This window comes from Cupressus sempervirens, chromosome 6 (genome assembly GCF_028749045.1).
Source record: "Cupressus sempervirens isolate cs-2001-9-10 chromosome 6, ASM2874904v1, whole genome shotgun sequence".
In the NCBI taxonomy this organism is placed as follows: Eukaryota; Viridiplantae; Streptophyta; class Pinopsida; order Cupressales; family Cupressaceae; genus Cupressus; species Cupressus sempervirens.
This window is the reverse complement of record NC_143123.1, coordinates 439,669,486-439,695,961: the sequence shown is the minus strand read 5'-3', so window position 1 is coordinate 439,695,961 and position 26,476 is coordinate 439,669,486. Positions and strand designations below refer to the sequence as shown.

At 31.0% G+C, this 26,476-nt stretch overlaps 1 protein-coding gene across 1 annotated transcript in view; it reads right to left on the bottom strand.

Moving 5' to 3' along the window:
- Nucleotides 1–19,826: 19,826 nt before the first annotated feature.
- The window catches only part of LOC149552940 (uncharacterized), a 404,864-nt gene continuing 398,214 nt past the window's right edge, over nucleotides 19,827–26,476 (bottom strand). Inside the window, exon 9 of the transcript XR_016352989.1 lies at nucleotides 19,827–20,106. The gene's annotated coding sequence lies outside the window, so the exon portion shown is untranslated. The remainder of the gene's footprint in view (nucleotides 20,107–26,476) is intronic.

Here is a 26,476-nt window from a genome sequence, read left to right as displayed (position 1 = left end):
AATTAGGAATTTATATAGTTGCATTGATTAGATTGCATTCATCATAAAATAGAAAATACCAAGAATATATTTTTTGCAGTTACTTTTTGAAACAACAAGTAGATTGAACATCTTATCTAAAATTGGTCAGAACCAACAAAGGTCTCCCTATGAACAAACACATTTATCTTCAACTAAGTAGATTTCAATAGGTCACAAGATCACCTGGAACCTTGGAGTCAATCCTAGATTATCTTTTCAAGAGAGGAATTTGAAAATATTCCTAGCATTAGAGAATCATGCAAAATGACAACTCAATTGGAAGTTTCACCCAAACCTAGTGAGAATATTAAATAAGATTTTGTAAGCAATAGGTAAGTATCAATACCTTTTCCAAATTTTCATTATATGTTCATTGTTAAAATAGGGAAATTAGAAATAAAATAGCTACAATTTCAAATTACTTTTATAAAGGATACTATGTCAAATTTCTAGCTTGGGAATCAAATTGGAGTGATGAAAATATAAGAAAATATCAAGCAACTAGCTGGTTTGAATGTAAAAACTTTCTACCTAAACTTAAACATCTTCAAACCATAATCAAAATAGGTAAATCTTTAGGAAATCTAATAGGAATTGACTCACAAGTTAACCAATCAAGCAATATTAAAATTTTAATAGAAACAGAGCTAGGTCGTAAGAAAATTAAAACAAAAAAACTAATAACAAATAGATCCATTTATAAACTAGAATTTTCAAAATTTTAAGGAGAAATCAAAGGAATAATCAAACCCAATCTGAATATAGATTAGATAATATCAAATTTAAAAGAGGCACTTAGCAGTATCAGAAACAATCAAAGGAAGGAAAAGACAAAGGAAATAATAGACTAGAAGGAAGATATAGCAAAGGAAAGTAAACATAAGAGAGAACAATCAGGAAAAACATTGGGAGGGAGAATTATTAGTCAATGAAGCCAAGTAGAAGAAAGAACATCAGTAGGTCACATAATAGTACAAAGAGAGTTAGTAACATAGGATGAAACAAAAAAGAAAGCAAAGGATGACAATGAGAGTCAATTAAAATTAATAAAACTCAGAGAATGCAAGGTTTGTCAAAGCGACAATAGAGCATTGGAAGAAATTGAGATGAGTTTATAGGATTTAAATAGAATGGCCCATGATATTCTATTACTAAAAAATGATATTGAAGCTCAAATAATAATTGGAGAACAAAATCACAATGATCATGGGATCATGGAACAACAATGTCAGAAGAAAGTGAAAAGGAAAGAATCGATCAACATAGAATCAGAAGGGACAAAAATAGGAGATAATATCAGTCAAGTAGAAATAGTAGAAATCATAATAAAAAAAGAACTGCCAAGAGATACTTAATAATGAGGACTCAACTATGGAAGGAGGGGCCTCACAAAAGAAAAATATAGCAGTAACCAATCCAATTCAGACAAATAATCAAAATAGTAGGACAAAAATAAGGAATCAAGACAACATTGAAATAGAGGAGATTAGGGATAAGCAGGAACTAGGAAGCTCAATCCCAACAGCTTCATTAGCTCAATGGAGAAACATAACAATCTGGGAAAAAACAAAGAAAAAGAGACAAATTTTTGAAAACATTGGTGAATGGAAAAGATATCTTTGGAGAAGAAGAAAGTAAAGAACAAAATGGAACAAAAGGATCCTTAATTCCAATAGAAGTAGTAGCATACATAGAAGCATTAGAACCTAAGGACATATTGACATATAAGGATCAGAGGACAAAAATAGAACATAATGGGAATAGTTAGATATGGGAAGAGTTTGGGGTTCTAGATGACATATATAAAGTAAAGGAGGTAGAAGAGGTCAGAAAATTAGAGTAACAAGACAAAGAGTGCAAAGGCCAAAGTAGAGAAGATAAGGAATTAGAAGATCAGATATTTCAAGAGTTAATAGAAGAGGGAGAATATAAGGAAGAAGAAATAAATTCAAGCAATAATCAACACTTATTAGACAATCTGGGTATTTCAATAAATTAGGAGGGTTTCAAAAATATTAAATGTGACAAACAAAAAATGAAGAGAGGCATAAAATCATTAAAAGAACTAAGAGCAGTAGATGGGCAAGAAAAGGAGGGAAAAAAATATTTGATGTCCTAGATGTAGGGAAGGGGAAGAGCCTTCCCAATGGACAATGAGGATTACAACCTAGAATGTTAGGGACTTGAATGCTCCTAGCAAGCAATGTTTATTAAAGTGCAACCTAATTTTATTTAAATAAGATATAATACTAATATAAGAAACCAAATTGAATAGAGAAGGAGATAAATTAGGGAATAAATTAAGTAGATGGATAATAGAAATTAGAGAATCCAATGGGGCTTCAGGAGGATTGGGAGTCATTTGGAATCCATGGAAAGTAGGCATTAAAACTATAGAATCTAACAACAATTGGATAGGGAGTAGTGTGTTTAGCTATAGACATAACCTCCAGTTAATTCTCATCAATGTATATGGACCTACACAAACAGAAAAAAAAAAAAAAAAAGTATGGGATGAAATCAGCAGATTTATGGACTAGAAATACCTATTGAAAACATTGTCACTGGAGGAGATTTTAATGGAGGAACTCAAGTTACCACAAGAGAAACAATGGAATTCAAGAAATGGGTTAGGGATAATAAGTTACTAGATATATCGACAAGCAATAGAATATTTACTAGGAACAACAAAAGGAAAGACTTCAGTTACATAGTAGAAAATTTGGATAAGTTTTTCCTTAAAGGATATTTAACAAAGATGGATCTAACAATCCTTGTAACTGTTCAACAAATGGTGGGTTCTAATCATTATCTAGTTAGAATAGAATTAATAGAGCCTAAAAACCATCCAATAACCCCTTTAAATGTGAGAAAATGTGGTTCCTAGATAATAACTTCATGGATTGTATTAAACAATGGTTGCAAGAAGGTAAATTTAAAGAATGAAAAATGTACTATTTTTTTTCAAAACTGAAAATGCTCAAACGAAAAAATACTAAAATGGAACAAAACTCACTTCAATAACATATTTCAATAAAAACTAGAAGCTGAAGAAGAACTTAAAAACTTAAATGAAGAGGTCATTAGGAACGATATGGATAATGGAAAATTCTTTAAAGAAAAATAATTGTTAGCTAAACAAGAAGACATATTACCAAAAGAGGAGATATTTTGGAGGCATAAATGAAGGGGAAAATGGTTAGCGAAAGGAGATAGAAACAATAAATTTCTTCTTAATAGCACTGTCCATAATATAACTATTAATACAGTAACTAAAACTAAAGATAGGGATGGAAATATGGAAGATAACCCCTCTAAAATAGTAGAAATATTTGTAAATTATTATTAAAATATTCTCAATAACTTTGATTTCTCCAATCAAACTACTCAAGAAAAGGTACTAAGGGTAATCCCTAAAGTGGTCATTGAAGTTGATAATGTGGAGCTTAATAATCCATTTTCCTTAGAGGAAATTAAGTTGATCCTTTTTAATCTCAACTTAGAAAAATTACCTAGGTCGGATGGGTTCCAAGTCTTTTTCTTTCAAAAATGTTGGGATGTCTTAGGAGAAGAACTATGGAGGAAAATTGAGGCATCTAGAAATGGAAATTCAATATTAACAAAAATTAATTGCACATTTCTTGCTCTAATCCCCAAAAAATCAATCTTAGATTTACCAAGTGACTTTAGACCTATTGCACTTTGTAATACTATATACAAAATATAGTCAAAAGCATTAGCAAATTAGACCAAATCTATTCTACCCAAAATCATCTCAGAAGAACAAATTGGGTTTGTGCTAGGAAGATCCATTTTGGATAGGATATCCATAATTCAGGAAACCATTCCTCAACAGTCTACAATAAGGAAGCAAATATGTTTATGAAACTAGATATTCAAAAATCATATGATGTAGTGGATTGGAGATTTTTATGCAAGAATTTAGAAGCTTTTGGTTTCTCACACCAATGGATCAATGTAATTTTTAATTGCATCTCAACACCAAAGATCTCTCTTCTAATTAATGGAAACCCAGAAGGATATTTAGTATATCAAGAGGTATTCAGCAAGGTGATCCAATTTTTCCTTTCTTATTTATAATCATGGCTGAAGCCTTTGGTAGATCAATTAAAAAGGCACAAGAAGCTTGTAAAATTAGAGGAATCATGGTGATAGATAATATCCCTAATATTACACATCAACAATTTGCTCATGGCATTGTAATCCTAGGAGTCAACACTAAGGAAGAAGCACAATTTTTAAAACAAATCATTCTAGATTACACGGAAGCCTTAGGACAGAAAGTAAATGCAAAAAATTTGGAATTTTTCTTTCTCAATACTATATGAGAAATGAAAGATTACATTTGTAACCAGATAGGATATAAGAAAGGCACCATTCCATGTAAATGTCTTGGGATCCATTTAGAAAAAGGTATAAGGAAGAACAAAGGATGGGATAACATTTTAGACAAAATCGATTAACAAATAGAATCATGGAAAGGAAAGTGGCTAACCAAAGTAGATAGAGCAATCAAAATTAAGTCCATACTCTCATTTATTCCCACTTACCAATTGTCATGCATACCTCTACCTAAGTATGTTAACAAAAAATTGGAAGGTAAACTCAAAAATTTCTTTTGGAGAGGAACAAAAGAAAAAAAGAAATTAGAATTAATAAAGTGGGAAAGGATATGTCGACCTAAGGATCAAGGGGGTCTAGGTGTTAAGAATTTTAGTTGCAAAAATGAGGCATTGGGAGAAAAGATAGTATGGTGAATGTACCAAGAAAGGGAAAGTAAATGTGCTAAGATCTTATATAATAAATACCTAAATGTGAAGGACCTTGTTGATCAATTGTATATTATCTTTGATGTTACACAAAATGTCATATCTTTACTAGTCAGTATATGTCGAGCTCACTCAAGTGATGAAGACATTTTCCTGTGTCTGTTGAACATTCCATTGTTTGCCAAGTTCAAAAGACAGTGTTGATCAAGTTCACTCAGGTGTCGAAGAGAAGTTCATAGAAGTTAAGTGTTAACTAAGCTCACTCAGTTACCAAAGGAAGTCTACAAAGATGCAATGTTAACTGAGTTCACTTGGTTAACATGGGAAAATCTTTTTAGTGTTAATGTCTACCGAGTAGGGTCGGCCAACAAAGGATTTTCTTGTTTTGGCATATTGAGTTTAATTGATTTGTTTATTGGTTCCAGCTAATTAAGGAGATGAATATTAATTATTCTAAAGTTGTATTCAAGCTAACTTGACAATGTATATGATATAAGTATAAGGTCAAGTTGAGGATTTAATGAGAGGATGTGTAGAAGATAAGAAGATGCTTAGAGGAAGCAAATTGAAAGGATAAATAGAATGTCCTTGTTGGGCAACAAAGATTAATTTGATTAGGAAGGATCAAGTATTTGAGCTAGAATTGAGATCTAAAATCAAAAATACAATTGCATTAGCAATAAGGTCATATCATTTTTACTCTCTAACCATTATAGTAGTGTATCAAATCTCTTAATTGAGTTGGCTTAACGGCTATTTTCTAGATTGAAGTGTCTAAAGACCTCTAATAAGGCCACTCCTAACAGGGTGATTAAATCCTCTAATAGGGTCACACCTAATAGTGTGTTTTGTAACCTTTAATAGGGTTGGATCCTACTAGGGCTCACTTCAGAAGAGTGAAAATCAGTAACTAGTTACAATTGATGGTTTTTCCCAAATTGGGTTTCCACATTAAATCTTGGTGTCTCTTGTGTTTATGCTATTTCTTTCACGTGTATGCAACTAAGTTAATTAAGATTAATCATAGTTAATATTTTTTAAGTATTAGTTGATATTATAGTGCTTATTGAGTTATAACATATTGTTAGTGTTGACCTAGTGCTTGTGTGTTAACTGAGTAACATCAGTTTTAGCAGAGTTTATGTTTTATATTGACATCTAAGAGATCTGGGATTTATTTTAGTGGTGAATGATACACCCCTCACCTCTCAGTTACTCCTCTTATATTTCCAATAGACCCAACATCATTATTCAGAACTAGGAACCCACCCTCAGGATCAGAAGCATGAAACTTCATGGTTAGATGTCGATCAATGATTAGAAAATATGCAATCTAGGATTTAAGAAGAGGAGATGAAGCTCTTTTCTAGGAATATTCTTGGGATGGACAACCCCCTCTGACACACTTCAATATTTTTGATAATGTCAAGAATGTGGTTGTTAACTTATGGGGCTCAAAGGTTTCAGATTACAAATACTCCAAAAAGGGAAATGGGGAAAATATTTGGGCGTGGAAAACTTTGGAGGATGTATATATTACATGTAACACTACTACAATCCACAAAACCAATAAAAAGGAATTCCAAAAACAAGTACAAAGTACACAATATTTTTTTTATAAAACTCCTCTTATTACAAGTACAAGTACACAGATTGAGCCATTCTCAAACCGAAAACCTCAAAATACATGAAAACATCATCCAAATATGATTCCATAAAGATTCTAAAACATATTGAGTTCAATACAATAATGAAGTACAATCTCATCCTTAAATGCCTATGTCCAATTATGGACCCTACAAGCAAATGAATAATGATTCAGGAAGAACTTCATTAAGCATCTTTAGCTACTTGTAAACTCGAAGCACCTGGAAACACACAGGAAGCAACACAAAACAAAAGAGGGCTCAGTACACACTGAGTTGAATAGCATAATCCACCTGCATGCATGTTAGACCAAACATATACATAACCATAATGCAGATATCCATTTTACTACAACATAGTGCAGTTCCAAAATTAGTATGCAAGAAGTAAACCTTTACTTATTATTGCAAAATTAAACTCGCAATAAGAATAACACATAAATGAAACATATATATACTGAGGTGTCATCATTATGGCACTAAGATACTGCATCCCTATATGGTATGCTCATAGTCAACACATAACGGGTTTCTCTATTATACTTGTCAATGACAGAATAGAGATATGCCTTGTTCTCCATACTTAACCATAAAGGTCTAAGTCATAGGTAAGGCCAACTATCTTTTATATATGTAATTAACCCACCCAATTCATTTTATAGTTATCACTAAATTAATTGACTGAATAAGATAAACCAAATTCAGCCACCTCGATATACATTCATTACAGCTATCCTTAAAATACACATCAAACAGATATTCTAAGAATGCACAAGCAATGAATAACCAAAACAGTTTACTCATGATATTACATTCTTCATCTTAGAAGTCTCATCTCTTACTACCAAATTCAAAAGTAAACTTAGATTATTTTAACAACAGAAATAAGTACTATAATATTACGCTCTCGAAACTATAACTAAACTAATACATCTGTTTAATGATAATTACCAGTCGTAACACTATACTACTTACTCCTACTATCCAAATAAACTAAACTTATCCTTTGAAAAGACCAAGATAATAAAACAATGCTCATATGATATTCTTGTTTAAATTGACAAACTTATATCATAACTCTTCCTTACACACAAACAACTCTCCATTTCAATTATGAACTAAAATACATCTGGTTAACTTAAAAAGAATTTTATTTCAAACATAACATCTCAACAATTCCATAATTTCTATAAAGATCAATTTCCATATATAAAAAGTAATATATACTGTCACATGAAACTTCTTCATGTTTCAAACTAACTCCCAACAGTTTCACCGATTGCTATGACTGTTTTTGAAGAAAAGCTTTTAAACTTAAGATACTAACTATCATAAAATTCCCATGACATCAATAGTTAACAACATAATAAAACTAATGACTTATACTGATAATGGATAGTTTAATATTCTTTTTAATTTTACGTTAACTATTTGACTAAATGTCTGTCGCAGTCCCATATAATCGCTCAATATCATGACTATACTCAACACGAACCACTACTCATAGCTTCAACGAATTAACAATAGTAAAAAAAAAAATAACTACAGCCAACTAAGAATACCTAAAACCCTATACCATATTCTTCATCTCAATAATAATCGAGTAAGATGGATCTGCTGGTTGTTTTCCTAAAGACATTTTCATGAAACAAGATCAAGCTATAAATTTCAAACACATTGAATTATATTGTCACTACCCTCGGTTCCAATTTACTATCCATGAAATAGAGTGACTGCACCCTTATTCAGTCATGAGACTGCAACCAATTACGAGCTCATGATTGAGTTCAAACTTCATTTAACAATGAACTCAAGATACAAGTGCTCTCAAGCTCGGCTCCGTCAAAACCAAATACCCTAAGTATAACACAAACAATTCAACTAACCGTTGCGTGATATTTCCAAATTAAGTTCGGGTTTCATGTTAAGACTTTTGTGCACAGTTACCCGCAAACTGATTGGCATAATACTCGAGTCACAGTTTCCAAAATATGTATATATATAAAACATAGTGACTAATCTTGTAAACTTTGAACACAACTGATCATATCAATCATGACTAATTCCCACCTGATATGTATGATATTACACCCTTCCCAACTCGTATAAAACATAAGGGATTTATGTTTATCCACAGATTTCATGCAATTTTCTTGAAAGAATAGCTTACAACAATTTACACAGAGATAAGGCCCGCACTAAACTCTTATCTATGATAACAACATGTTGATACACGTTTCCACTTTATATAACAAAACCCAAATGCAACTTTGCTATTAAAGCCACAAATCCACACTCACACCTCAATATGGAAATATACAAAATTCAACCATAAAAATATCAAACTTTGCATACTTACAGACTCAGATGTCAATATGAGCTGTATATAACTGAACAACCATATTATTCCTAATTTCCAAAATCAAATGCAGTATGAACAGCAAAAAGAGAAGGGTTAGAAAAATGCCCCTACGTGAGATTCAGCAGATAGAAAATTCTCAACACAAAGCCCTGCTATGAAGCTTGATGCGAAAGCCCTAGATGCCAAATCCAACCAAACTTCAAAATTGCAGAGATTGAAGAACTTGCTAAACAAACTGGCTGTGAGCAACACCTCGATGCTCAGCCTCATATGCATGCAAATACATTCAACAAACTCTTCCATGTTTTCAAAACCACAGCAGCTAGGCTCACAAGTGTAAACCAAATAGAGCAAGGCGGCCATGTTTCCAGCCTGATCTCAATAGGAAACCCACTCACAAAACAAAATGATCAACAATACCTTGAGTGCCATAATACCTCTTAAATTTTGCATTTAATGCTTTAGTGACACATAGCGATGTCGGGTACATAAGATAGACCCATTACCACCGCCATTTTGGCTTTTTGAAACAATGCAAAATTTACCTCTTTTTAAGCATTCAAAACCCAATTAACAAAACAAAATAATGTGTATGTTCTATCAACTGTGGTAAATAGGACCCTTAATAAAACAAGTGAACTAATGTCATGAAACAAAAACAATTTAGGGTAGAATGAAACTAGATATATATAACCCCATTTACATCATTTGCAAACATGCTATGTCAAATTCACTTCTAAGGAACATAATTAATCTTTTTAACAATTTATATGCATATACAATGTAAAGTTCAACCTCATGAAACACTTGATACCCTAACATTATAAGTTCTTATAATCATGTTTTCAAACCTTAAAACTCAAATTTAAATTAAGAACTTTAAACGTTTAATCCTTCCAAGCAATCTAATTTATGCAACCAGAAATGTCAGGTATATAAAACCTCTTAATATAACATATTAAAATCATAAGTCATCTGTCAAATCTAAATAGAGTAATTCTGATACTGAATACACACTCAACAAAAGTTTTATGTTCTGCTAAACAGAATATAACCAAGTTCTGATTGAATAATCAACGTATCAAACTGAAAGAAACTAGATCACAGCTAAGTCCTAAAAAGCAGAATAACCGGTAGAAGTGGTCAGGCATGACATTACACCTATAGATAAAAATAAGTTTGTAAATACCCTCAAGTAGTAATAGATTAATCATAAGGATAGGGAAGACAAACTTATATGGGGAGCTTCCAAAAATGGATCCTAGAAAGTCAAGTTAGGATATAATCATATAATTAACTCTCAAAGATGGGAAAACATTAACCTTCCTCTCAAGTTATGCTAGGACCCAAGATGCCTAACTAAGGCAAGAATCTTCTTATGAGTTGTAATACAAAATAGAATCCTAATAGCAGATAGATTGACAAAGATGGGATTTGAAGGCCCTTCAAGATGTTGTCTTTGTAAGGAAAGCTCTGAGACAGCGGTGCACCTTCTTTAAAATTTCTCCTTTGCTCAAGAAAGATGACACTAACTTTGTCAAAAAAATTGTTAGACTTCTTCTCTTCCTCAGGACCTCAATAGTCATCTCTTAGGTTGGAAAACATAAATTAAATCTAGCATATGTGGTAAATTGTGGAATATATCCCCAACCATACTAATGTGTGAAATATGGAAAGAAAGGAACATGCACATTTTTAGCAACACAGAACTAAGTGTGAACTCTCTTCCACACAAGGTTAAAGCTAATATTATTGAAGTAATAAAAAATAATTTAAGGAAATCTATTAAAATCAAAGGGACACTCTTAGAATGGGATGGGAGAATGAAAAAGCAGTGGCCTTCCTAATCAATCCACCATTAGTCTATGAGAAAAATACCAAAAAGAAAGGAAACAATGCAAATGGGAAGTACCACCAAAAGGTTGGATGAAACTAAACTTTGATGAAGCATCAAGAGGCAATCCAAGGAAAGTAGGAATAGGTTGTATTATAAGGACAAAAATTAGAGAATGGGTCATTAAAAGAGACAAATCATTGGGTATCTCTTCAAACAACATAGTGGGATTAAAAGCACTTAGGGAAGGATTAGAACTTAGTTTTAAAAAGAGGAAAAAAAGACTAATTATAGAAGGAGATTCCCAAATCATTATTAACAGCATTAGAAAATGTCAAACTTTGAATTGGGTAATGAACTAAAAACTTGAAAATCTTCTTACATTAATTGACCAATTTGAAGAAACTAGGTTTCAACATATATATCAAGAAGGCAATACAGAAGTAGTTTCTTAAGAGAATAAAGGAGTTGAAGGTGAGGATTTTATTCTCCAATCAACAACATAAGACTAGTTTTATTATTTGGGGTATTTTTTATTATTTTTAGCCTTCGGTCTCCTTCCCTTTATTTTTGTTTTATAACCCCTATCTCATTTAATTATTGAGATTAATCATCAAGTTTAGGAGCTCCATAACTTCGAGTATTAAAATATTATGCAACCAATAAAGATGTATCATGCTATGATTAAGTCTTTAGCTCATTAGGTTATGATTACTTCTTGGGTATCATGTTTTAGTTGTCCCCTCTATTACATTCTAGATCCTTCCTCAACTTGGGTTGTCTATTTATTATGTCTTTTTAGAGGCATTATTTCCTTGATGTGTCTATCTTAGGCTTATCATCCCTCTATATCTCAATGGAGCTGGTAATATCTTTGTTTCATTTGAGGGAGGTTATAACTATGACATTTTAGGGGACTATTAAGCCCAAGAGATAGAATAGGATTTTAAACCCTATTGAAGACTTGTCTAGGTTTTATATTAGTTGGGCTATAGGAGAGAAGGCCTTCAAGTATGATTTTACCTGGCACATGAATAACTCTGTTATAGGCTCCTTCATAGGTTTTCTAGCTAGGGAAAATATAAGAAGTGGGGAGATCATTCGACTTTGCCACAACATTTTCGACCCCACCTGGCTAGAAGGCTTTGAGAATGCTATCCTTGGTATAGATTAGAAGCTCAAAATTTTTCTCCTTGAACTTTATATGGCACATGCCTTGGGTAGCCCAGAATTGGCCTTCATTTCTCAGAGACCTTCACTATACATTCGAGATAACATCCAATTCTTCTTGGCATGGCCAAAAAATGGAAGAATGCATTAATTTTTTGCTTTTCTAGAGGGGAATTATAGAAGATTAGGGTAAGGAGTGGTTATTCTACTTCCTTTAGATGTTCGAGGCATACATTGAACCAGCTGTGGCTTTTGATGATTTGAACAAACTAGAATTTATATTTCCCAATATGTTAAATATAGGAAAAAGTAATTGGCGCACGTATTTCCCCCAGGTTCTGAGGTAGACGACTTGGATAAAGATGTAGATATTATCATGGTGTGTTGGAAGAAAGATGAGGAATATTAACCCTCCATTATTTGGGTGGAGGTTTTTTAGTTTTTTGACTAGCTAGGGCCCTTACTAGGGTTTGTGTTTATTCGCGTTACTATTGCTTTTTATTTCTCTTAGCATGGTGTCTTGGTGTCTATCTTGGTGTTGATGTAATTTCTCTATCTATTTTATACTTATGGACACTCTTGTACATATCTTACTATTAATATTAAGCATCTCCTTTTGTTTTATGGTTTGGGTTCTTCTCTTTGTTTTTCATCTGGTTTTGTCTTTTTGGTGTTTTGGGTCTCTATTGCTCTCTGATAAACACTATTACCTATATTTTATCTATATTTCATTTTTTATTAGCAATTAGTTGTAAGGTTTTCTAACATTAGCGATTCAGGTGATGGGACAAGAATATTATAACATTATTATCACTGAGGTAGGTTATTAACATTTAGAGTAGAACTAGTCACAATTAATCCAAAATCTAACTTTGGATCTCTAGAGCTATCTATCTTTATAGTCAAACAAATGGTAAGTAGATTAAAATGATTAAGAATTTAGGGATAAATTTCTTGTTGATTTTAGGAATCTAGTTTTTGATCTTCCAAACCCAAGCATATAACTTTGGCCTATTGAATTTGAAGCTTAGGTAAATATAGAAGATTAAGATTAATTTTAAATATAAATCTATTCAAGGTGTAGTCTTCAAAGTCATTACATATTGGATTGCTTAAGTTTAAAACCATAGTTTCAATGATCAGGAGTAGTAGTATCTTCAAGAATCTGAAAAATGTGCAATTGATATTAGGGGAGATAGATTTCTGATACTAAAACAAGGGTATTCGTTATTATGGAAGTATGGGGGTGATCACATATGAACTCTTAATTTATTAGGATACCCTATTATTGAATAGCAGTAGAACACGTGTTATCAAGATCACTAGCAATCAATAGATAAACAAAGTGGGATATTATAAAATTATAATTAACATTAAGGAAAACTAAAATTAAAGGAATATGAATCATAATAGATTTTACAAAAATTAGAACAAACATGAATCACAATTAAAATAATATAAATAAGTAGGTAGATCTAAATATTAAGACACTAATCTCATAATGGATACTTTTAAAAACTTACGCTTTGAATTTAGTAGGAGGAATTAAGCTAGTTAGCATATGTTATAATTTAGCAAGAAGTGACAAACTAATTAAAGGACAAATTATTAATGCATGTCAACTCAACCTCTTGTTGTTTTAGGAAACTAAGAAAACAGATAAGAGTCTCATGTAATTTAATCAAGTTTCTAAAATGTCTTATATTAATATAAAGGTTGATTTTACTGACATATAGGACTAACATTAAAAAACAAGTTTGAAGTGGTTTTGTGATTACAGAGCAGTAGTATAAATACACCAACATCAAAGCACAAATTGTAATAGAGAGTAAAGATGATGATCTTGGTTGTGATCAAAGATATCGACGAACTTCCTTAAAGTGTTTCATAAAAATGAAAAGGAAGATGTACAGAGGAGCAAGTTAGTAGATAATGATGTAATTTGATAAACAAATTTTAAAACTGGGGAATGCCCCTTTTACATATGTACATTATAAAGGACTATGTTCATGGGCAAGACTGGAGGTTTTCTTCTCCATTCTTTCCTACCAATGTTTGTTTGAACAGAGACATTTGTAACTTTTCTTTATTAATATAATATATAATGCTTCGATCGTTTACTAATAAAAAATAAATAAATAAATTAGTTCTTGTAAGAAGGGTTTAATTTTATTTTAAACCATTTAATCATTCATATAAAAGAAATCAAATCTTTTTAACAATCCTTCACACTTGCGGTCACACTATGATCCACCTAGTCAAAGGAGTTTACTATTGCAATTGTTATGGAGCAACATACAAATTTATCTATAGAACATCACCTCCATAACTTGATCCAATCTAATATAATACACACAAACACTTCACTCATTCATTCCCAACTATTCTCTAGCTTGATTGTGCCTTCATATTTACAACCACACAATTCTTTCACCTTCATCAAATATATAATATTCTTTAAAATCCTAAATGTTCTACCATTTTAAACTTAATTTTTTAGTAGTATGTGATATTTAAAAGAACTCATAGATTATCTTCTATTTAACTTTATAATATATTATTATTATATTTATTGTTGTTGAAATGTCGATTTTTGTTGGCAAAATTTGTACTCTAATTCTTGATTGTTAATGCAGACTTGGTTGCTGCTAATTGTTTATTCATTGTTTTTTTGTTTTTTATCAATATATTAATAACTAGCTATATATAGTATATTTATATAATATAAATAAAAATAGCTAAGAGATATCGAGAGTTTTATTAATATATTTAGTAAAATAAATTAAACCCTCGATCGCTCTTTTATATATATATATATATAACTAGTAGTATCGGGAGTGACAAGGCACAATAATGAAATTTAAAGTTACAAACTATTCATTCTTCTCATATTACATAAAATCTATAATTTAATTAGAAAAAAATAGCATAATTTTAGTTTTTAGGTGATCTATTGAATTAAAAAATTAGTACACAAAGAATTTATATAGAGTAAAAATTATAGTTAACATTAATATATATTAAAATTAAGACATACAAATTTGAATTAACTATTCATACTTTTTTTTTTAAAAAGAGGGGTAAACGCTTTGACCTGGAGCTATGAACCAGTGAGGCCACAAACGGGGGACCTCATCCCCATGAGATTTGAACCTTGATGGCAAGGATAACAACACAACAACTTAACCATCACAACATGCTACTATAATTAACTATTCATACTTTGAAAACAAATAGAATAATATATTTTTGCATAACCAAGAAAACATCAATATTGTAAGTTAGTATATAATTTGTTGCAAGTTAGAGTTTAAATGCTTTGGTTTAATTTTATTTTATAGGGTTTAGTTGATTTTATTTAAATACTTAAGTTAATTTTAGTTAGGGTTTGATTTATATTGTTTGCATGGTTAGGTTTAATTTTTTTTATAGATTTTAGGTTCAATTAAATATATTGTTTAATTAGGTGTAGAGGTGTGTGTAAACTTGGTTTAGTACTCAAGGAAGAATCATAAGGTTCAGAAAGATATTTCAATTTACCTTAATGATAAAGTTAAGCTTCAATTTGAATCTAAAATTTAATGATATGGGTCAATTTAATTTAGTGTCATTATACAATTTTCTTAAAAGTAAGTCTTCAACTTAATTTACTATTTAATATTAGTGTATCATTTGGTGGGAAATATTCAATTTTTAATGTTTAATTTAATTTTATGTTGAGGTTGAGTTTCGTCTAGGGTTATTGTTAGGAATCAATGTGATTAAATTTTCTTCAATGCAAAGTTTAGAGTTAAGCTCTTTATATAAAATGTTTAATTAGATATATGGTTAGGGTATAATTTCTAATTTTGTTGAATTATATTCAAAGTTTTAATTTGGTGTGGGTTAGAGTTTAATTAGATAAAATATTCTAGATTAATTTTTATTTTGAGGCTTAAATTGACATTCATTTTTAAAATTGTATAATTTTAGTTAGGATTTTTTTTGTTATAATGGGTTAATTTGGTTTAGGGTATTAGTTCAATCTAAATCCATTTGTGTTAGGCCTAGCACATAGTTATAGTGCAATTTGATTTGGGTTTGTATTCAAGGTTGCTTAGGATTATGGTTAGGTTTTAATATAGTTTATCTTTTAGTCATTTTTAATGTTTAATTAATCTTTGATTCAAGATTCATTATAGTATACTTCTAGTGAGGGGATTCAATTTGATTAAGTGTCAATGTTAGGGTTCAATTTGAGGGTTAGGATTAACCTTTGGTTACTATTGATTTTCATTTTCTATTAGAGATTGAGTTTCATTGGATTGAACATGTGCTTAGAATAAGACTACCATAAGAGTTATTATAAAATTTATGTTAGGGTTAAAAGTCTAATTTGACTTAAAATTAGGGATAGGGTTAGTGTTTTATTAGTTCTACAGTTATTTGATAACTTGGCTTAATATTAGAGGTAGCATTTAATTAGGCTCATAATAATATTTTCAATTTAATTTGGTTTTCTTAGGGTTTGTGTTCAATATAGTTTGTTTTAGGGTTGTATTTAATTTTTAGTTAAGTCTAAAATGAGGACTCATTTTAGAGCTTAGGAGTGAATCAACTATTAGCTTAAGGTTAATTTGGTTCAATATGATTTAATGTGAGGGCTAGTGTTGTTCATTGGTACTATTTGGATTGAGAACATCTCTCTCTCTCTCTCTCTCTCTCTCTCTCTCTCTCTCTCTCTCTCTCTCTCTCTCTCTCTCTCTCTCTCTCTCTCTCTCTCTCTCTCTCTCTCTCTCTCCGCCCCCCTCCCTCCCTCCCTCCCTCCCTCCCTCCCTCTCTCTCTCTCTCTCTCTCTCTCTCTCTCTCTCTCTCTCTCTCTCTCTCTCTCCCTCTCCCTCCCTCCCTCCCTCTCTTTGTGTATGTGTATATACATATATATTTTTGTGTGTGATATATATATATGCACATATATATATACATACATATATATGTGCCTAATCATCCTCTTTCTTGAGATCCATCTCATCAATCCACCCTTCTCTCTCTCTAATTGATGTCTCTCACCAATTTCTCATTCTCTCTCAAATCTCTCTCCCCATAATTACCATCTTGCACTCTACCCCCTCTCTGCCCCTAGCATCTCATTCCTTATATACCGTGTATCTCTACTGATGTCTATCACCCTCTCCTTAGTCTCTCACTCTTTCTCATATGCACCTCCTACAACCAACCTCTCTCCTTCTCTACCACACATTTGTTCCCCTCTCCACCTTATCTAATTTTGTTACACTTCTCTCCCCCCTGCGCCCCCCCCCCCCCCACAATATCCTCTTTAACTATCTCCCTCCCCCTTTTTCTATTTCTAGTATCACTATCTATGTCTATCCTTATCCCTAATTATTTGAGCTTTATTGATCTCTATCTCATCTCTTTTAGCCTCTCCTTTTTCTCTCTTTGTCTCATCTCTCCCCCATCCCACCTATCCCTTTCTCCCTCCCCCTCCTAGCCTCTATTTAGATAAAGGGTGAACATGTTTAATCTAGAATTACTTTAACATGAAGGATAGATTTGGTATATTACATATTTATTAGATTTACAAATTAATAACCAATTAGAATTTGAGAAAAAATATTTGTTTGAATTTGACTGATATTACATCTCTTTACACTGATAATTCAAAATATACATTTTGTTAATAAATTTCTTAAATAATTTATGTAATAATATTCTTGTATTAAAATTTAAAAAATAACTTAGAACCGATATTTTTTTTAATAACTTATATTATATAATAATATTTTATCTATTATTAATGATTAAACTATGTAATGTTAGAAAAAAATTACATTTTAAATTTATTTTTTATAATTATTTTTATTTAATAATAATTTATTTCAATGATAGAAATATAAAAAATAAAATTTAATCATAGATATGATTCAATATATCTTATTATTATTGTGATACTAAACGATCATTTCTAGTTAAAAATAATGAATTTTAACAAAAAAAATACACATATTATAGAAAAAGTTTTCTCTTTGCAATTGAAACAATAAGGGAAGACATATGCAATGAAGAAAAACATTGTTCGTGATACTATAAAAGTCTATAGTAGTTTATACAATGAAAATAATTTTTTTGTTTGCGAAATTCATCATATTTTTATGAGTAATAACTAATTTTGCAGATGTAATGACCTTATGAAGTAATCATATATATTTTTTTAAAATACCTAATTATAAGAATAAAACTTAATTGTAGATATGATTCAATATATCTTATTATGTTCATATTACCAAACAATAATTTCTCATTAAAAACAATGAATTATAACTAATAAAATACATATATTAAAGAAAAAAGTTTTTCTTTGCAATTGAAACAATAAGAGAAAACATATGCAATGAAGAAATATATCAAGTCATAATAATATTAAAGTCTATAGTAGTTTAAATAATGTAAATATAATTTTCATTCATGAATTACAACATATCTTGTTCATGAACAACATTGTATCTTTATGAGTAATAGCTAATTTGGCTGATATAAAGACCTTATAAAATAATTAGACATGAGAATAGTTTTGTGACCTTTATTTGGATCATGATCAGCCTTAACCTCTTCCAATACATCTGGAGAAGCAACTATTCTATTAAAATGTCTCCCTTACTTTTTCTATTTTTCATCCTCAAAATTACACTATCCTTAAAATCAACTCTTTTGTTGCATTTTTAAAATGTTGAAGCAATCAATAACAACAATCTAATGCAAATTTTTCACATCTATCAATAAATGTTTGTGGTATCCATAAGAGTTTATTAAGGCAACTGGACTTGGCATAATGATTTAAGACACATTTTTAGAGTGATCCATTATTCCTATAAAAAACATAAAAATATTATAAATAAAAAATATTACATGTTTTTTATTATATGGCCTAGCTAGGAAAAACATAGAGCATGTACTTAGTAAAAAATACAATTTATAGTAATAAAAAATGTGATAAATATATTGAGAAATTCGTATACTTAATTTTCCAAATCGTGCAAAAAAACATGATACACATTTTATATTTTAACAAAAAGAAATACATTAGAGAACTGTAATATATCAATATCGTGATCAATAAATAATGTGCATATCTATAATATATAATTGTGGCAATATTAGATGCAAAAGACATGGTTTGAGAGATAAATATTATTACATGTCATTTCTTGTTGTTTTTCTAAAAATATAATATAAACAATTTACATAATTTGGAAGGAAAAATACAATTTTATAACAAACTATAACAATTTTAGTAAAAGAAAATTCCATGTAGACCATAATAAAATTTCAATTATAAACTACCAAATTATATAACAAAATGAAAACTATTCATTAATCTTTTAATGTGAAAGAAAAAAATTTTAAGCTTGTCAATTCTCAAATTATTAGACAAAAAACTGTAAATTATATATTTATGAAAATCGGTTGACTTTTAACATATGTCAATCCAAATCATAATGATTTTTGTTTCAACTAAAAATATAATTCTTATTGTTGTCAATCAAGACTGTGCCTTTAGCAACATGTGAAATTTAGCTATCCTATTGAAACATGGAAACTCTCTTAGGTGGTGGGTTGTCCTAAAATAATAGATGAATCTCCAGATTTGGCTGGTTCCTAAATAGTGATCACTTAAAAAACTTAACAATGAATACTAAACCTAAATGAGGTGATACACCAATGATTTGTATGCAAATTTAATTGACTCAACACAAATTATCCACAATATGAATGATTGACAATACCCAGACAAGCATGCAATAACAAAAATATTTCTATGTAAGGACCTAGAATTTGTTTTGAAAGGAAAACCTAAGCTTTACCAATTTTCTTCAAAAGAATAAGGACACAAACAAAGACCTACAATTACAAGTATTGATATTCAAACATGCTATAAAGAATATAGCTTGAATGAAGGATGAACACAACATAATAGAAAAGAACCCACAATATTGCTCAAGAATCAATGAGAAGGAATTGTTGAATCTATATAATCAATACTAAAAAAATCTCTGCTACAAAGTGCTACTACAATCAACTTAAAATTCACAATGTGTAAGAAATCTAAGTAGGAAAGAAGAGACCTCATAATGAGTTGAAAATGCAATAAATAGAGCTCTCAAATCCTAATTCAAATATCACAAATATGAATAGAAAAAATGTGTCAAAACTCCTCCAAAGTGTGAAGAAACCCATGAAATTTTCTCTCAAGTACCTGTCCAACTGATAGCCAACTAAAATTTGCCTCTATTTCATCAAAAAGCATGCAAAAACCCTAGGTTAGATATGATAATCAAGCTAAAAATATCACATGTCAAACTACTCATCTCCATGTAAAATGTGACTAAAAGGGACTCCCAAATTGAATTGCATGTATAACTGGCCCTAATTGCTCAATAACTTGCCAAAAATAACACTTAAGTGCTCAATAATTGCATGAGAATGTCAGACTACTCCTTAACTTAAAAAAAATCCATGTAGCATGCAGTTGATTGAAATAGTCTTTCTCTACTAAAAATAGAACTTTATGCTCAACTAAAAGTCACTTCGAGTCTCCAAATTTATAACTGAATCTTATATTATCATATTATTCTCAACTTGCTTATTAAACAATTAATAACTATCAAGTACTTTATAATTTTAATACTTGATATTATTAATTTTATAATATTTTTTACGCAATTGAAATTTAAAATAGACAACTATATTTATTAATATTAATTTATCTAAAATAATCAACAAAATTATTTAAAATAAATTAAATAAAATTTTCTCCTAATATTTATTAAATAATGATATTTAATAAATATCAAGTACACAAGTATTTATCAATAAAGAAAATAGTTTTTATATTTATTTATTTTTAAAAAAATTTTGATAGTTAAATGGCCGAAGCCTAGGTTATTTATTATTATCATTATTAAGATTAATTATTATTATGTGTTGTTTTAATCTCAGTATCTGGATGTGAAATTCATTATGTCATCTATTTTGGGATCATGTTGTTTGCTTTAATGGTTTCCTCATTTTTTATTCCTTAACACATGAATTCGGCATAGATTATTGTTCCATCACATTAAAATGTGGAAGAGATATGAATTTAGTTTATTTTTGCTCGCGTTCCCTTCCATGATTACTCAATTTAATGTCACAATCTACAAGTACCTCAAAATCTCTCAAGCATCTGCTTTTTTAATGGAATTTGCTCCCTCCGGATTCTACTTAATGATAATATTAATCCACTTTATTTTTTCACTAACCCCTAACAAATCTTGTTGTTTATTATGTGATGTCTTATAAATAGGTACTTAGCCACCACAAACTCAAATTGATTTATAGAGATATCTAAAGCTCTATTGATGTAACAAATTTGACATGATATAAGATTTACAGAAACTGGGGTATGCCCCTTTCATAAATGTATAAAATAGGACTACGATCTAGGGCAAGACTGGAGGTTTTCTTTCAACATTCTTTCCTACCAATGCCCATCAGAACGGTGGAATTCTTGTACTATAAAAATTTTCATTAATAAAATAAATAAAGGCTATGGTCATTTATCGATAATAATATATATATATATATATATATATATATATATATATATATATATATATATATATATATATATATATATATATATATATATATATATATATATATAATGTGTTAATCACAAGTAGATTCGAACCCAAGAGCTCTCTGATGAGAGGCTCGCAATTTACCAATGCATTGTAGGGGCTATTGTATATATATATATATATATATATATATATATATAATCTAGTTTGAAATGATAGAAAGAATAAAATGCATTTATCTCATAGCCAGATCTAATAGTATTTAGTAAATTGGATTTTATAGTATTTTGGGTTCCATGATGTAAAATAGGGAAAAAAACCCTATATCTCATTTATTCTATTTTTCAATTTGGAAACTCTGGAGACTTCTCTATTGTAGCCGACCTAGGGTTTACATCATGAAATTGACGCACCTTTGTAGCTTTGAAGGATTTTCTCCTGTAAAGGTTTTATTCAAATTCGTTGCCTTTAAAAATTTTTATCTGATAGGCTTTTCATTTTGTTTTCCTCTGATGAGTATGTTTGATAGGCTCTCAATATAGATTTTTTCCATGTTTCAGCAAATCTTAACCACACTTCACATGAGTTCTGAGGAGACCATGAATCTTGCCTATACATTTCCTTAAAATCTTTTCTGAGATGTGTATTTTTTTTTTCTAGAAGCTACTCCGTACAAAGTTTTGGATTCTTTTGAATATCTGTACCATATCATTGGTTTTTCCTTTACAGTAAAAACATGCTAAATATCCATTTGATTTTTGAGCAGTTAAAAATTGGTATGGGATTATTTTAGTATTTGCATTATAGATTGACTTTTTATGTAGTCATATCATGGTAGTGATACCATGATGAATGTTGAAGTTTTTCCTGACAAACACCATGATTTTAAATCAAGCATTATTGTTCCTTCTTTCTTTACGACATGGACTATACTTTTTTTTATCACTGGAAGATCATGGATTATAACTTCCATCTCTTTTTGCTGATATACTATATATTCTCATGCTCTAAATATATTGTTAACTAATTTAGAGGTAAGGGTGGTGCATGGATGGCCCAACTACAAGTTCATCAATTTGTGAAAGTGGACTAGTGTTTCCCAAGGCCTTAAGTACTCCAATATATTCAAAACCTAACAAGGAATCCTCACCAAGGGTCCAAGTGCTAGGGTTGATATATTTTGATGTTACTAACTTGGATTTAAAGATTCTTGGGGTTTCAAATAGTTCTCAACTCTCCAACCCTTCTAATCTCTTTAAATGACCTTCTGGGCCTAGTTGCCCCTATTATGCTTCCAGCAATAAAGATCCTTGATTTCCTCCCAAATTTATTGAAGCCCAAACTTAAATCTATGGGTTTTCAAATACCCATTTGGCCATTCTTCAACATATCAAAAGGTTACCTAGGGTTCTTTTGGACCAAACCTTACTGTCATTAAACTGTGGCTCTAAAATGCCTAAAAAGTGAGCAATCTATCAAAGGAACTATAAGTTATTTACACTCCCTAGTCTCCCCACTTTAGAAAGTCTCTTCTTAGGTGATAAATGTCACATATCCAAGAGGAATTAGACTAAAGACTTCATAAACATGAAAAAAAACCCAAATTACTTCTCCAAACCCTCCAAGACTAGGGCTTTCTAATTAAATATTATCCCCACACATCTAGGATAAAAAATGGGTGGATTCACCTTGTCCTCAACATACTCAATCACTTTCAATCATCAAAAAATGACCTCCAATGGATAGAACTTCTATTCTTGCTCCATAAAAAAGAATTCAATGTCTTTTTCTCCACAATCTTCAGTGGTAATCACCTATCCTTATACTTTCCTGTTAAAACCCTATTAGACATGATATGTAAATAAGGTTACAAGATCATTCCATGAGAATCATACTCTTACATCCATGGAATAATAAACATGTTAGTTAAAAAACTCAAACTTGTCACTAAACAATGGAATCCTTCCAAACAACAACATCAAACTAGATGGCAATGAACTTCACCAGTCTTGATGCATTAGGAACTAATCATACAATATATAATCAAGATTAAGAGACCTTAAGGTTGCAATAAAATCAATGAGAATCAAAAAACCATGCCTCAAATGCTTGAAAATGAAGATTTTATTACTTTCCTTCAAATAATCTATACAAAATGATCAATCCCAGGTGTTGCTCACCATAAAATGCCTCCAAAGGATTTTTAAAACCTTCCTAGAAACTACTCCAACTGATTGGAATTGTTTTACATGCTTAGTTAAGCTTAAAACTCCCTAAAACTACTTTCCCTTCAAAACACACTAATTTGTTGGGATTCAAGTATTTGAATTCTCCAACTTACAATTTATTGCTTAAAACAACTATTTAACTTTGCCAACTTGCATATTAGGTCCTCTAGACCAAATTAACAAACCTTAAATCCTTCTAGGACTCCTAAAGACTAAATTTGAATCCATGTGTCCTTTCTACCCTTAATTCATTATTAGAGATCCTAAGGTCCTTAACAGGCCCTTTAGGACTCATTACATATTTATCATCCTCAATGCCTCCTAAGGCCATGATTGGCTTCAACACATGCCAAATTATTGGTTCATAGTCTTCTTTTCCTCTGATCCATCGTCTATCTTCCATAAGAACCTTTGCATGTGTTGATGCTCCTGCATCATGCTCCCCTCCTCCAATGAAACTCTTTTCCCAAGAGTTGTTCTTCTTAGACCAAGCATTGACCTATGGTGGCTATTGGTTAGTAGAGTTGAGGTAATCTCCCAAGGTGACTTTCCTCCTCATCAAAATCCCTGCACTCACACACAAAGAATTAGCAAAACAAGGTGTCCAAGATGATTGTTTGGATGAAGGACATTAAGATGGTGTTAAGGCCTTTGTTGCTAATCCATTCTTTGGATAAAACATCTACCTCCCTCCTTCTGTAGTTCTAGGTAGTGGTCCATTATAGGACATTTCACTACCCCAACTTGCACATAGTTTAGATCTTAAAGCTCTCCTCCCTTAGGATTGTTTTGACTCCTTTGTGATTACACTACCTTCATGCTATTCCATCTAGTATCATATTGAACTTGTACCTTATTTCTTGCTGAAAACACATGATGATGAGATCTTCTTTCTCTTTAGACAAGGGTTTCAAGTCATACCTTCTTCCCTCATATTGGACTAATTACTTTTTTGTAAAACCATCATGTATAACTCTTCTAGACCATTTCCAAGGTCTTCCTAAAATCAAGTGTCCACAACTCATATTGAGAACATCACACCATACCTTATCCCTGCACTTTCCAACTGAAAACTTAATCATGACTTGATCACTAAAAAGAATATACTAATTCATGATCACCCAAGCAGCATAATATGGTTGAGGATGTGGAAAATTTTGTAGGTTTAGCTTCTTTAAAACTTCATAATATACTACATTGTGACCTTCCCCTAAGTCTATAATGAATTGCCAGACCTTACCTAGGATCAAACAAGTGGATCTAAAGATGCCTAAATTGTATGGTTTCCCTCTTCCCATCAATAAACATTCCCCTTCTTCAGGTAAAACCACTATGTTTCTAGACTCTCCTTCTTCTTTTGATTCTTCTTGGGTTAAGGTGGCTCTCTTATCTCTGCCCTTGTCTTGAATCCACTTAGGACATCTATATAATTGATGGACCACTTCATTGCAAGTGAACCATCTCCCTATGAACACTCCATCATCTCTTTCTCCATGTCTTCCTCCCCTGTATCCTCCTCTATAGCCTCTTCTTGTCTCTGATGTGTATGGTTTTTCCTTGTCTTTATCATTGATGTTCTTAAAATTAGTATTACCTCTACCACCTCTTCCTCTCATTGAAGAACCTCCTCTTATGTTGCTCTATCTCTCTTATCTTCTTCTAATCTCTTCCTCAGCCTTGATGGCCAATTCGTAGCACTCTTCAACTAATCTAGGGATATCAAGACTAATTTCATCTTGTATATTAAACCTAATTACCCCCATTTACCTTGCAATCTTTTCCTCAATATCTTCATCATGACTCACCCTCATGTCCAATTTATGAAACTCCTCAATGTACTTCTATATATCCATGCATTTTTTTTAAGACCCAACAACTTCTTGTATAATTGTAGGCTATAATCATTTGGTAGAAATCATTTCTTCATCTCATCCATCATAGTGTACCAAGATGTGATTTTTGGCTTCCTATTCCTCCATCTCTCTACTTGAACACAATCCCACCATAGTAGAGTGTGTCTCTTCAACTTTTACTTTGCTACCTTCAACTTCTCTCCCTCTTCAACATCCTCACATTCAAATAAATTCTCCATGGCACTAAACCGATCTATCAACTCCTCATCATCCATCTTTCCTCCATACATAGTCAAATCTTCTCTTGCCCTTGTATATCCACTCTTTATTACTTTTATAAACTTATCACTCCTTATGTATTTAGGATCTAATTATTCCTCCTATTAGAGTGCTTCTTCCTCTTCTCCTTCAAACTCTATTTCCTCATCCTATCTTCATCCTTTATCTCCTTTATCTAATTCCAAGAGTCTTTCCATCATCTTTGGTGTCTTAACCTTCTCATGAATCTCCTTCTCTCTTCATCCTAATGCTACCTTCAACTTCTTGTTATCAACCAACTTCTCTTTAACTATCATTGACAACTCCACATTTTTCATCCTTGTGGAAAAATCTCCTTCTCCTTCAGACATGTTTCCTAATCTCCTTGACAAGATGGTTCAACTCAAGTGCTTCTCATCAAAGGATACTTCAACTCTAAGGGCTAACCAAGGATCCAAACTATCAAAGCTCTTAAGACCACTTTCCCAACTTCCAAAGGATTCTTATTGGAGCTCTAATACCACTTGATGTAGAGGTAAGGGTGGTGTATGGATGACCCAACTACAAGTTCATCAATTTGTGAAAGTGGACAATTGTTTCCCAAGGCCTTAAGTACTCCAATATCTTCAAAACCTAACAAGACATCCTCACCAAGGTTCCCAAGTTCTAGGGATGATATATTTCAATGGTAATAACT